General features: G+C 34.9%; 1 pseudogene; it reads right to left on the bottom strand.

The window, feature by feature from the left end:
* Window positions 1-2: 2 nt before the first annotated feature.
* LOC105543185 lies at window positions 3-614 on the bottom strand (annotated as a pseudogene).
* Window positions 615-13,623: the final 13,009 nt, after the last annotated feature.

Genomic DNA, 13,623 nt, shown 5'->3' with positions numbered 1-13,623 from the left:
AGTGTTTTTCCATTATTTACTGTGATGACACCCTTTCTTCCAGCTTTATTCATTGCATAAGAAATAGGTTGCCAATTTCTTTCTCTCTGTTTGCAGAAATCGTAGCATCTTGAGCAGTTTCTTCAGGAGTTGCTACTGGTTTAGACTGATTCTTAAGTTCAGCAACTACAGAATCAATAGCTAACATAATATGTCTCCTGATTTCCACTGGATTAGCACTTCTGCTAATTTTCTCTTTCCCTGACAATAGGGCATGCCAGTACAGTAGCAGTGGTGGTGCAATCCCCAACCTCTTCATTTCTGTTATTGGAAACCTCTTGAACAGGTTTAGCTCCAATATTTTCATATTTATCTTCTAAGTTCATTGAGTGTGCAACAATCACTCCGTATTTTGTTACTTTAGGACTTCCCCAACTCTGTTCAATAATCACTATTCTTCTCTTTGGCTCCATTGTAACAGCTACAACATAGGCTTAAAGTCGTATAACTTGAAGCATTAAGGCTCAGGCTTCTATACCAAATTTCACATCTTTAGCATAAGCCCAATTGACAGGAGAAGCTAGTACCCTGGACGCAGGTCTCATTTGGTGAGAGATTGTGAATAATCAAACCATATCTGTAAGGCAGTGGCAGGGAGCGTGCTCATTGAGGCAGGTGATTATCAGCAAGTAAGGGCCAAAACCTCTTATAATTGTGATTATCATGTTATTATGTACAATAGGAGAAAATCTTTGCAAACAGATGTATAGAGTCAAGATAAATTAAACAAGTTTTGATAAATATAAAAAAGAACATTATGCAGTGATTAAAATTAACATTCTGAAAGTTATATACATATCCTTGATATGATCTTAGGAGAACAATCTGTTGAAACCTGTGTACAGGGTATGATATTTGTTTGAGAGACATACCAAAATACAAAATACAGATATGTATGATTTTTGTAGAACATTTTCTTATTTTGAATATGCTTTTCATTGTTAAGTTTGTTATTATAAATTATTACATCTAAATAAGATAAACAAATAGCATAAAGGATCTGATTCTATGTGTAATAATTTATCTTTGACAACTAAAATATTTTTTTCAAAGGAAATTATCATTTTTCAAATACTTCACAGTAGATAAATATTTATGTTCTTCCCTTGCCAAGTGGTGGCCAAATACTTTTTTCTCTTATTAAGTAATGTTTGTAACAGATTGCATCAGAAATCTCTGAAAGCATTGGTGTCTAGTCTTAGCAACATTTCCAGAATTTGCAATGGGAGTCAAATGGTATATTTTAAGAAGGCAACACCTAGTTGGCATATTTGTAGGGTTGTTATCAATGCAACAATACTAAAATGTGAAAAATAATCTTAAGACATTGATATTACATTTATTTTTCATATTTATTTGCAAAGAAAATCTAAAATTGCATTCAAATGGTATGAGGAAGCATTCTATTGACTCCTAATTTAATATCCCATCGTCCAGCCTCCTCCCTAATCTTTCAATTAATATATTTATCAGATGTCATTTTGCATTTTAACAGATATTTTCTCCAAAGTGCTCCTTCAACCATTAGCATTTTCTGTCTCTTTCGTGGCAGCATCAGGTAAATTTTGCAACAAATAAGATGTAATATTGCCTGGGGAAAAAGACTAAAATGTGTATGTGTGTGTTTTTTTTAATTGTTGAAGTCACACGTATAAGATAACAAAACTAGGTCCAAGATCTCTTAATTGCTATGTATTTCATATGACTATGACTCTGTTAGAAGAGGCTTGCTTCAGCACATACCTAAGTTTCTACTTCCTGGGAAAATACCTATATACCTTCAACTATGAAGAATAAAGGCCTGTAGTAGAGATAAAATCAATTTCTAGAAATTATGATGAAGATCTAATGCATTAAATTTTGTTTCCTAGCATCTTTCTAGCTCTTTCTCAACCAATAGAAGAGCCACAATTTATTGTTATGTACACATTTTTGACATATTTTTTCTATTATTTCTGGAAATGCCATGGTCAGTGGCAAGTAAACCCAGATAAACTATTTCCAGAAGTTCAGCCAATAGCAAAATTAACTACTGGCAACTGATTTGAAAAACAATATTATATGCTGCCAACAGATAAAGACATGAAATGTATATTGTATGCAAGTACTTTACAAAGGAACAAATCAACTGAAGAATTACCAGATTGGACAATGATTGATATTTCAATACTGCTGATTGATTAGCAAAACCGTAACCACTGTTATCTTTTCTTACAGACTTTTGATCTCAATTGCCTAACCAAGGATGATTGCAAAGACTAGTATCATGAAAAAATGTGTTCTAGGCACAATATTGTCAAGACCAGAAGTGTTTTATCTTTAGTTTTCTAGGTATTGTTTGTATGTTACAATATAAATGTTATAATAACCTGATAAATGTTTTTCTGGTTTACTTATAAAGAGTTGAGATTTTATTAAACCGAGAAGCAAAAACAAATGGCTACATACATTTTCAAAATTAGGATATGGATGGGTGCACCACTGATATGGTTTGACTCTGTGTCTGCACCCAAATCCCATCTTGAATTATAATCCCCACATGTCGAGGGAGGGGCTTGGTGGGAGGATATTGGATTATGAGGATGGTTTCTCCCATGTTGTTATCATGATAATGAGTGAGTTCTCACAAGAGCTGATGGTTTTAAAAATGTTTGACAGTTTCCTTCTTGTGCTGTCTGTCCTGCCTCCAGGTAAGACGTGCCTGCTTCCCCCTCACCTTCTGCCATGATTGTAAGTTTCCTGAGGCCTCCCCAGCTATGTAGAGTTGTGTCAATTAAACCTCTTTTGTTTACAAACTAAATTACTGACTTTCAGGTAGTATCTTTACAGCAGTGTGAAAATGAACTAACACAAAACCTTTTTTGAATTGTCTAATGATTACAATAATGAACCACATTTTCCCAGTGATTGTAAATAATAGTAGTACTACTATTACTGATCTTACTAATGACAATATGTTTTCAGTTCAGTTATCAAAATATATATGCACCTTCTCTCAAAAATCTCATTTAAATGGCAGGAATCTATCCAGCTGTCTATCTTGAAAGATACAGAAGAGATCTGTAAAATGTAATATACCAGAAAGATCTTAGAATTCCCCAGATATAAAAGGAATTGTTGTTAATTTCCTAAGTTCTGCCATTTCATAGAAAACCCCAGAGCTGCAAGCTCAGTGTTTGCCTTGACAATTACTAGACATGAAGGAATGTCCTGGAGAGCCATCCTGCATGTAGCATGCATGCTGAGGACTTTCATCTTGGAAGACTTCTTGGTAAGTCCTTGAAGTTCATTTATAGACATGTTTGCCACACATGAGAAATTCTTCTAATGCAGTTAACAACTCCCTAGAATTTACCTCAATGGTTCTCAGTACTTAGAACCATGGCTAACAAACTTATTAGAAATGTTGTTTACATAAATCCAGGTCTGGGCCTAGGCATCTGCATTTTGACCATAAAAATAGGTGATCTTTATGCAGGCAGCCTAGTGTCCACATAAAAACTTAGACCTAGATTATTTTTTCTATGTGGTTTGTCACATCTCAAATTTTTAATGAATTAATTTATTTTTACTTTTACACAGTGTCTAGTTCTGTTGCCCTGGAGTGCAGTGCAGCCTAAAGTGCAATGGTGCAATCATAGCTCACTGCAGCCTTGAATGTCTAGGTCCAAGCAATCCTCCTGCCTCAGCCTCCTGAGTAACTAGGACAACAGATGTGCACCCCCACGCCTGGCTCAATTATTGTATTTTAAATTGTTTGCAGAAACAACGTCTTGCCATGTTGCCCAGGCTGATCTCAAACTACTGGTTTCAAGTGATCCTCCTGCCTTGGTCTCTCAAAATGCTGGGATTACAAGAGCAAGCCACATACCCAGTCAGTTCTCAATTTTTAAGCTTATATTTTTTTCCTAAACAGATTGAAAATCTTTATATCTATCTTGCATTTCTGGATGACTTTCAGCACCATGATTGGAAAAGTTCGTACTCAGATATTTCTAATTAGGGCTCATGATCTGTATATTAGACTAAGCGCCTTCACGTAGAATGGAGCTTTTCTGAAGTGAAGTTGATAGCAACTACGCCAGGTTGATTGAACAGAGATCAACCTAATTTTTTCATTGAAAAAAATAATTACTAGAAATATAAAATAACTACTTATAACCTGATTTACACTTTTTATTACAGAAATAAATTTAAATATATTACCTTATGCTGCTGAAGTTTTATGTCTAAAATTATTGAATTAATACAAATCTTGGTATCGGTCAACAGAATAAAAGCCTCATGAAAGTAGGTGCTATTATATCTCTAGCACCTGGAAGTGTGCCTGATTAAAAAGTAAGGAAGAATGAAAACAAAATAATAAAGTAAAGAAAAGGGGAAGGAAGGTAAGAGGAGGGGAGGGGAGGAGGAGAGGAGAGAAGAGAAGACAAAAGGAAAGGAAAAGGTAAAGAAAAGGAATGGGGAAAGGAAAGTAGAAAGGAAAGAGGAAATAAAAGAAAAAGGGAAAAAAGATTACCAGTGTAGCTAAGTGTGTAACTGATTAAACTAAAATATCCCTAGGCATTTTTTTTCCCAGCAGGAAAAATACATTTAGCGTAACTCATGTGTTTCAGTATAGCTTTATTTTTTTTTATCCCAATGTCTTTTCCTATACTTAAAGAACCCTAGACAGCTATTCATTTTCCCTAATACTCCATTGTGAAGCGCTTTCCTCATCCTGGAGTGCATTTGAATTAAAGTACCATATGCTATTCTGAAGAGCTTGTTTCTATAAAGTGTTCATTATAACCCTGGGCACCCTTTTTCAATTTTTGTTGCTGCTGTGTGGTAGAGTTGGAGCCAAACTAAATAATGTGAGAATGAATGTGTATTTGTGTATTTGTGCGTGTGCATGCACGTGTTTGTGTTTTCTTGACCTATAGCTGTATCTTTCCATATGACTCTATTTTACTGATATCAAAGACGTGTTGCTAATACAACAATTTGTTTAATTCAAATGATTGATCAAAGTGGAATGTAATAAATGTACAAAGCTTTTTTTTTTTTTTTTGAGACGGAGTCTGGCTCTGTCGCCCAGTCTGGAGTGCAATGGCGCAGTCTTGGCTCACTGCAAGCTCTGTCTCCCTGGTTCATGCCATTTTCCTGCCTCAACCTCCCATATAGCTGGGACTACAGGCACCTGCCACCACGCCTGGCTAATTTTTTCAATGTACCAAGTTTTTAAGAATCAGATATGTAACTGTAGAACTTTAAATCCAACTGATGTGTAAAAGAGCAGTGTAAAAACATATATTTGAAGGCATATTAAATCTTCTGCAGTAATAAATTAGATTGTGGTTGGGCGCGGTGGCTCACGCCTGTAATCCCAGCACTTTGGGAGGCTGAGGCAGGCTGATCACGAGGTCAGGAGATCCAGACCATACTGGCTAACACGGTGAAACCCCGTCTCTACTAAAAATACGAAAAATTAGCCGGGCGAGGCGACAGGCGCCTGTAGTCCCAGCTACTCGGGACGCTGAGGCAGGAGAAGGGCCTGAACCCGGGAGGCGGAGCTTGTAGTGAGCCGAGATCGCGCCACCGCACTCCAGCTTGGGCGACAGAGGGAGACTCTGTCTCAAAAAAAAAAAAAAAAAAATTAGATTTTATGTGATTTTAAAAAAATTTTTTTGTTGTGTGTGTGTGTGTATGTAAATCAGCTGTCCCTTTTGATTTCAAAGAAGTAACATTTTATTTGTTTTCATTGGTTACTGCATGATCCCAAATCACCCTGAGTTATTTCCTTTTCTCCCGCAAAAATTAGCAAGTGTTTCTTCATAGTAAAAGGAGTTATAGTAACATTACTGTGTTTAAAAATTATTTATGAATCTTGGAAAACATTTATTTAGGGTAGGAAAAATGGCTTTTGGGATTTTATTTTATTGAACATATAAAATTTTTTTTAATCCACATAATCCAAATGTTCTAAAACTTTGTGATTCAAAGCTCTCTAAACAACTCCTATGAGTGTTTTTCTCAGATAGATTATAAATACTTTGGTGTAGCAGATATTAAATGTGCAGTGCAATTGAATAAATCTGTTTTATCTGTAGACTCTGTGAATCTGTAAATATATTTCTAGTCATGAACCAAACTGAAATTGTGAGCTGGAGTGGGTACGGGAAAATAAAATAACTATGTACACTTCTAGAGAAAGGTAGTCTGTTGTATTTATCTCTATGCCCCCTTCAAAATGCAAGGTGCCCTCCCAACTCTTACTCAGCAGCTAAAGAAGTAGGTACTGCCTTATCTCAAAATTTGAGTTATTCCCTCCATGCCAAATAACACAGGGTACTTTTCCTCTTTAGGAGTAATCAAAGCTGTAAATCCCAAAGACCTATCACTTAAATAAGATGATAATTCTTATTTTTAAATGAAAGACTATTTTTTACAGGCAGTTTTGAAAGGTTCCGATTCAACTCCAATAGCATCTTTATGCAATTTTTATTGTTTCTAGCAAACTACATATTTTCTGGTGAAATAAAAGCCATGGTCATATATTCAACAGTCGGACTGTTCCTCTAACGACTAGTAAAAAGCTAATGGTAAAATTAGCTTTGTAAAAACATTAAATGGAAAGCAAACCTTTGTATAGGCTGCTGTCTTTACAATATAAGACTGTTTAACCAGTTAGATATTGGTTTAAAAGATAAAAACGTAGAGGGGTTTTCCCTCCTTTCTCTCTCTCTGAAATCTACTAAAATGAAATAAAATTAGAACACAGTTAAAACAACGTAAACATTTTCGGTAATTGATACAAAACATGGAGAGAGAATATCATTATTTAATGAATCTCTATCCCAATCTGCATGGAATACACTATACATATCTATTTTCTTGTCTTAAATATATAGATAGATACATAAATATTTTAATACACTATATATTTTCTTGTCTTAAATATATACAGTTTTATATATACTTAAATATGTATATATATAAGACAAGAAAATATATAGTGTATTAAAATATTTATTTTTATATATGCATATTTTTAAGACAAGAAAAGAGAGTAGGAAGAATGAAAAAACAGAAAAAAATGTAAAACAAGTGTTTGGAATTTTCTTAAGAAACAGAAAACATTAAGTCAATACTTTCTGATCTTTTCCAATGTTTGAAAAGTTTTATAAATTTTGTATTTGTTTGTAAATTTATTTCAGCACAATTGATGGAGTGTGTGTGTGTGTTTGTGCCAATGTGTGTGTTTTGAAATCTCTGTTGAGCCAGTTGTAACGTATTACTGGTTCCCTTATTAATTAATAAGTTAACTAAAACTTTTGACATTTGTTCAACTTATATTTGTATAAAAACCGGGATTTTAGTTTAAACAAAACATATCCTTTAACAACTATCTGTTAACACATACCACATAAACATTGTAACATAATCTTAATTTTGATAAAACCGCAGAGGATATGACAAATGAGTTGAGATTACAGAAAATAAATTAAATAATAATAAAAAGCAGCAGTGATTTAAATCACATCAGGAACAATCATAATTAAATCATTAGCACCAAAAGCATAGTCAGTGAACTAGAAAACTGCTTAAGAAAATAATAACGCAAGAAGAGAAAAATATTAAATGGAGCAAATAAATGAGATATTTGGAGTGGAAAAAATGCGTAAAATATAAAGATATCCCTGAATTTCAGAACGGAATTAAAGAAATTGGCCACATGCGTTTAAAATACGTTAAGAATATTGTTCTCAGGTGTAAAAATCTTGCTCTCAGGTACAAAAATCACATGTCCTATGGGGTGCGGGGAGTGGGGAGTCAGAACGACTTCAGCTTTTATACACACACAGACAACATCACTGTCAAAAGACAGTAAAGGAAAAGTTAGGAGAAAGGTATAATATATGAAGTAATTATTGATTTTTAGAAGAAAGTGACACCAATTTCCAAATACAACTATTGATGAGGATACTGGGCAGGTAGAATTGGTGTTACCTTAGTGTTTAAATATTTTAATCTCCCTGATTTCCCCTTATCCCGCTCCAAAACAGAGTAACTAAGGTAATTAAACAAACAAACAAAAAAAACCCACGGACAAATAACTGCATACGTTCACAGACATCAAAAGCTGCAAGACCTGCATGGTGTCAGAAGCTGTGCAGAAGAAAGAAGACTGAAGTAAATGGGCAAATTGGACACTTGCAGGTGGGAAAACCCCACATGACCTAACAGGTACTCATTGGAAAGTGGGGGTTACTAATTTAAGATCCGCAACTGATATGATGAGGCATTTTGTACACTCCAATCCATTTGTGAGTGGAAAGGAAATTTGAGGATCTAGTAAAACAGCTCCTCAGATCTAGGATCCAATGCCAAACAAATAGATTTTCAGGAGAGTCTCATTCTAAAGAAAACAGTGTTGAACTTGAGCAGGACAGGGACCATGAGGGCAAAGAAAAATAAAAAACAACAACAAAAGAAATCTTTTAGATGAAAAGGGGTAAAAGAGAAGAGAAATTCACAATGCATTAAGCCATATGTTTGAATCTTGATCCAAGCAACAAAAAAAGTTCTAGCATTGCAAAATTGACTGTCTATCATTACCTGTGCCCCTGTGCAAGCTACTTCCTTCTACAATTTGGGAACACTACTTTAATATACAATAAACAAGAATAAAAGACTGCATTTACATCCCATAAAGGTTTTATTGTTGTTAGGCGCATAAATTTAGAAAAAAAAAATCCCTTTAAACCCAGAGAAACCTTTCCAAAGGCAGAAGAAAAAGAGAATATGTAGAATTTGATTTTCTGTTTCTGCATAATTATCTTAGGATAATGGCCTCCAGCTGCATGTATGTTGCTGTAAAAGACATGATTTCATTCTTTTTGTGGTTGTTTAGTATTCCATGGTGGACATGTACCACGTTTTGTTTATCCAATCTACTATTGATGGGCAAATAGGTTTTTTTCATGTCTTTGGTATTGTGACTAGTGCCACATTGAACAGATGAGTGCGTGTGCCTTTCCGGTAGAATGATTTGCTTTTGTTGTGTATATACACAGTAATGGGATTGCTGGGTCAACCAGTACTTCTGTTTTGTGTTCCTTAAGACATCTGCATACTGCTTTCCTCAGTGGCTGAGTTAATTTACATTCCCATCAACAGTGTATAAGTGTTCCCTTTTCTCTGCTGCCTCATCAGTGTCTATTATTTTTTGACTTTTTGATAATACTCATCCTGACTGGTGTGAGATAGTATCAATTGTGGTTTTGATTTGTACTTCTGTGATCATTAGTGATGATGAGCATTTTTCATGTTTTTGGGCCATTTTTATGTCTTTTTTTGAGAAGACAATTTTTAATGGACTTACTTGTTTTTGCTTGTTCATTTGCTCAAGTTTGTTTTAGATTCTCGTTACTAGACCTTTGTTGGATGCACAGTTTGTGAATATTTTTCCCCATTCTATAGACTGTTTACCTTGTTGATAGTTTCTTTTGCTGTGCAGAAATGCTAGTTAGTCCCACTTGTCACTTTTTGTTTTTATTGCAGTTGCCTTTGAGAATTTAGAATATTCTCACTTATAAGTGAGAGCTAAATATTGGGTACAACTGTACATAAAGATGGAAACAATGAACCGAGAACTACTATCACGGGGAGAGAAATCAGCTTTTCCTTCTATTCAGCCCTTCAATTGATTGGATGAGGTTCACCCATTAGGAAGAACAATCTACTGTATTCAGAAAACCAATTCCTTTTTTTAAAATCCTTTTTAAAGCTTTTTATTTTGACATATGTGTAGATTCATAAGCAGATGTAAAATATAATACACAGAGGCTTCAAACACACTTGACCCAGTTTCTCCTCCATGCTAACATCATCTTCACATCAAGATACAGGACAATTTCATTACAAAGTATCCTCCTGCATCCTTTTACAATAGCACCTCACTTCCTTCCCTCACTTTCTATACTTAATACCTGGCAACCTTGAATCTGTTTTCTATTCTATAATTTTGTCATTTCAAAAATGATATTTAAATTGATTATATGGTATGTAATATTTTAAGACCGACCTTTTCACTAAAAATAATTTCCTGAGAGCCATCAAAAGTTGTTGCATTTGTCACTCAATTATTTCTTTTTATTGCTGGGTAACAATCTATGTTATAGATGTACCATAGTTGATTTTACCTATCACCTACTGAAGGTCAAACGTTAATGCTATCCAGAAGCACTCTCACAGACGCACCCAGAATTATATTTCATGAAATGTTTGGGCAGTCAAGTTGGCAGATAAAATTAGCCACTACAGCAGCTAAAGATCCATCCACAAGAATTACCAAATGAATTCTAGTTAACCAAGGAATAAATAATTTGCTAGCAACTGATCAAGAACCTAGAACATTTTTGGAGACTAACAAGCTGATTTTACAAACTAGTTGTATATTAAAGGAAAAAAATCTTGTGAATAGTGGACATATTTAACAAATTTGAACATATATCTATATGTAAATATGTTATGACTGAACAAATATCATGGCAAAATTCATAAAAAGTTAGTGTCATGTACTATTTACCCTATTACGCAGGGTAATTAACAGTTTTATTCACTTTACCCTGTTATCAAAGAGTGCTTCATCCATGATGTCCACTCAGTAAATATTTGATGACTAAACTAATAAGAAAAACAATATTATTATCTCAATAGGCATTAGAAGTATCCAACACCTATTCACCTAAAACAATAAACTAGATGTACAAAGAAACTCTTGATATAGAGTAATCTTGACAAAGGATATTTACAAAAAATATTACCCACACTGACATAATTAATAGTAAACTATTGGTGCAACTCCCAGTAAAATCAAGGAAAAAGCAAAGAAGTTTCTCACTGTTATCTTTTTTCTACACTATTAGATAGCATCATTAGCAAAGCAATGGGGTGAGGATAAAAGATAATGACATATATATACGTATATATGTATAAACCAAAGAAAATCTCTCATTATTTAGAAAATAAATGATTACATGTAAAATCAAAGAAAATATGTGGTTCAGTATTTAAAAAGTTTAAAATACCATATAAAATATGTGTAATATAAAAAGTTAATATTCAATAACTTTGGTAAATAGAAAGAAGTCAGTCCCTGGCGTGGTGGTCAGCTTTCAGTATAACCCCTAAAGATCCCTACCTCTTGGAATTCGAGTCCTTTTGCAATCCCTTTTAATGAGTGAAGGCTTTATTAAAGCAAATTCTTTTATTAATATAAAATAAGTGATGTCTGACTCCACGACTAGGCCATGAAAGGCGGAGTGGTATCTTGAGCATTCTCTCTCTTTCACTCTCTCATTCACTCTAACTCGTATCACTGGCTTTTGGCCTGAGAAGCCACACAGAAAGGCTGACAAGTTGGGGGATGGAGGCCTCTGGAAGGCAGGCACATGAGCAAGTTTAGAAGCTGATCCTGCATCTCCAATCTAGCCTTCAATTCATTGCAGCCAACATTTTGGCTTCAACCTCTAGAAGATCCCAAGACTCAAAGACACAATTAAGTTGTTTCTACACAATTTTGCCCATTGTGTAACTCTAATTAAATTGAAAAAATGAACTAACTGTAATGTTGATAATTTTATTAATCTCTGAGTTAGTTTGAATCAACTCAAATTATATCCATATCATAAAATTATGTCTTGAAATTTCACTCAATCATAGATAGTACTTTTTTCCGATTGATTCAAATGGTCCTTTATATATAAAGGATCATTATATATAAAGGTATATATATCTTTATATATTTTATATATGCTCATCTTTGACTCCTTTAATTCCTATGTACATATATACATACTCCTACATGTACATACATACATATATATTCCTATACATATATATATACCTACATACACTCCATATGTATGCATGTAGGAGTAAAAGGAGTGAAAAGTGAGCACTGAAGAAAGAACATCACTGAAGTATACATTTTTGTTATGCAAATTTTAAGCGTAACACGAATGGTAATTAATGAGAGCATTTAATTGGAGATATCCTTCTCATTCAATCACAAGACAAGCATTTATTAGAAGCAAAAGAAAGAGAAAGCAATAGAACAACCTGACTGTATAAAGAAAAGAGAATGTTTGATATGGAAGTTTGTGTTCTTGACTACTGGGAAAAAAAAAAAAAAAGCAAAAGTCACGGGAGTCATTTAATCAATAATAGATGTTAGATCCAGAATAGGACTATGAGAAAATAGGGTAGGTATGTAGGTTTGCATATAGGGAGAAATTGAAAGAGAGAAAAATTTTCTTTGCCTAGGGATTTGTCTGAATGTCTGGAATACTCCTCTGATTGTGTGCAAATCATAGACTTTTAAAACTAATTCCAACGCTGTTGCATCACACTGTCTGTGTGAAACCAAAGATTTCCCAGAATATTGACGAACACACATTTCTAGCTAAGAACGAGTATGGCAGCCACAGCCATGATTCTTCTGAGTCCAAAATCAAGAAGCGTGGTAAGAACCTGTAGCAGAGACACTGGCACTCTTAAGTGTACAGTCAGGTGTTTCCAAGCACATCCAGACATCCAGGACCACATTAGAGTGGGGGCAAATTTTAAGTGTGGGGTCTTTTTTTTTTTTAGACGGAGTCTCGCTCTACCCCTATCTTTCTCTCCTCTGACTCTGTATTTTTAAATAGCCTGTCTTCAAGGTCACCCATTCTTTCTTGTTCTTAATCAATTCTGCTGGTAAGGGGCTCTGATGCATTCTTCGGCATGTCAGTTGCATTTCTCACCTCCGGAATTTCTGCTTGCTTCTTCTTATCTCTTTGGTAAATATATCTGATAGTACTCTGAATATCTTCTCTGTGTTATTTTGAATTTTGTTGCATTTCTTCAAAACAACTATTTTGAATTTCTCTGTCTGAAAGGGCACCTATCTCTGTCTCCCTAGGATTGGTGCCTAGTGTGCTTTTTAATTTGGTGAATGCATGCTTTCCTGGATGGACTTGATGCTCGAGAATGTTCATAGGTGTCTGGACATAAAAAGGTTTAGTGTTTATTTTATTCTTTGCAGTCTGGGATTGTATGTACATAACCTTCTTGAAATGGCTTTCAAGGCATTCAGAGGGACTTGGTTATCAATCTGAGATTTTTGTCTCTGCCACCATATCTGCATTGAGGGACACCATTAGCCCAGTCATGCTGTGGTTCTTGCAGATTTCTTGAGGTACCACCTTTGCGGTCTTGGATAAGATCTGGACAAATTCCCTTCACTACCAGGCAGATATTCTTGTTCTAATCTCTTATTTCTTTCAAACGAATGGAGTCACTCTCTTCCTGTGCTGAGCTACCTGGAGTTGAGGAAGAAGTGACACAGCACTTTTGTGGCCACTACTCCTGAGACTATGCTGGATCAAACCTGAAACTAGTACGGTACTGGGTCTCACCGAAGACTTACAGCAATCACTGCCTGGCTGTCACCTATGTCGACTCAGGCCCTAGCTCTATATTCAGCAAGTTGCAAAGCCAGTCAGGATTGTGTCGTTCCCTTCGGGGCGATCAGTTCCACTGGCTCTGGGTGAGTCC

This window comes from Mandrillus leucophaeus, unplaced genomic scaffold, assembly GCF_000951045.1.
Source record: "Mandrillus leucophaeus isolate KB7577 unplaced genomic scaffold, Mleu.le_1.0 Scaffold278, whole genome shotgun sequence".
NCBI lineage: Eukaryota > Metazoa > Chordata > Mammalia > Primates > Cercopithecidae > Mandrillus > Mandrillus leucophaeus.
Note: the sequence above shows the minus strand (reverse complement) of the source record. Positions and strands in the feature narration are given on the sequence as shown.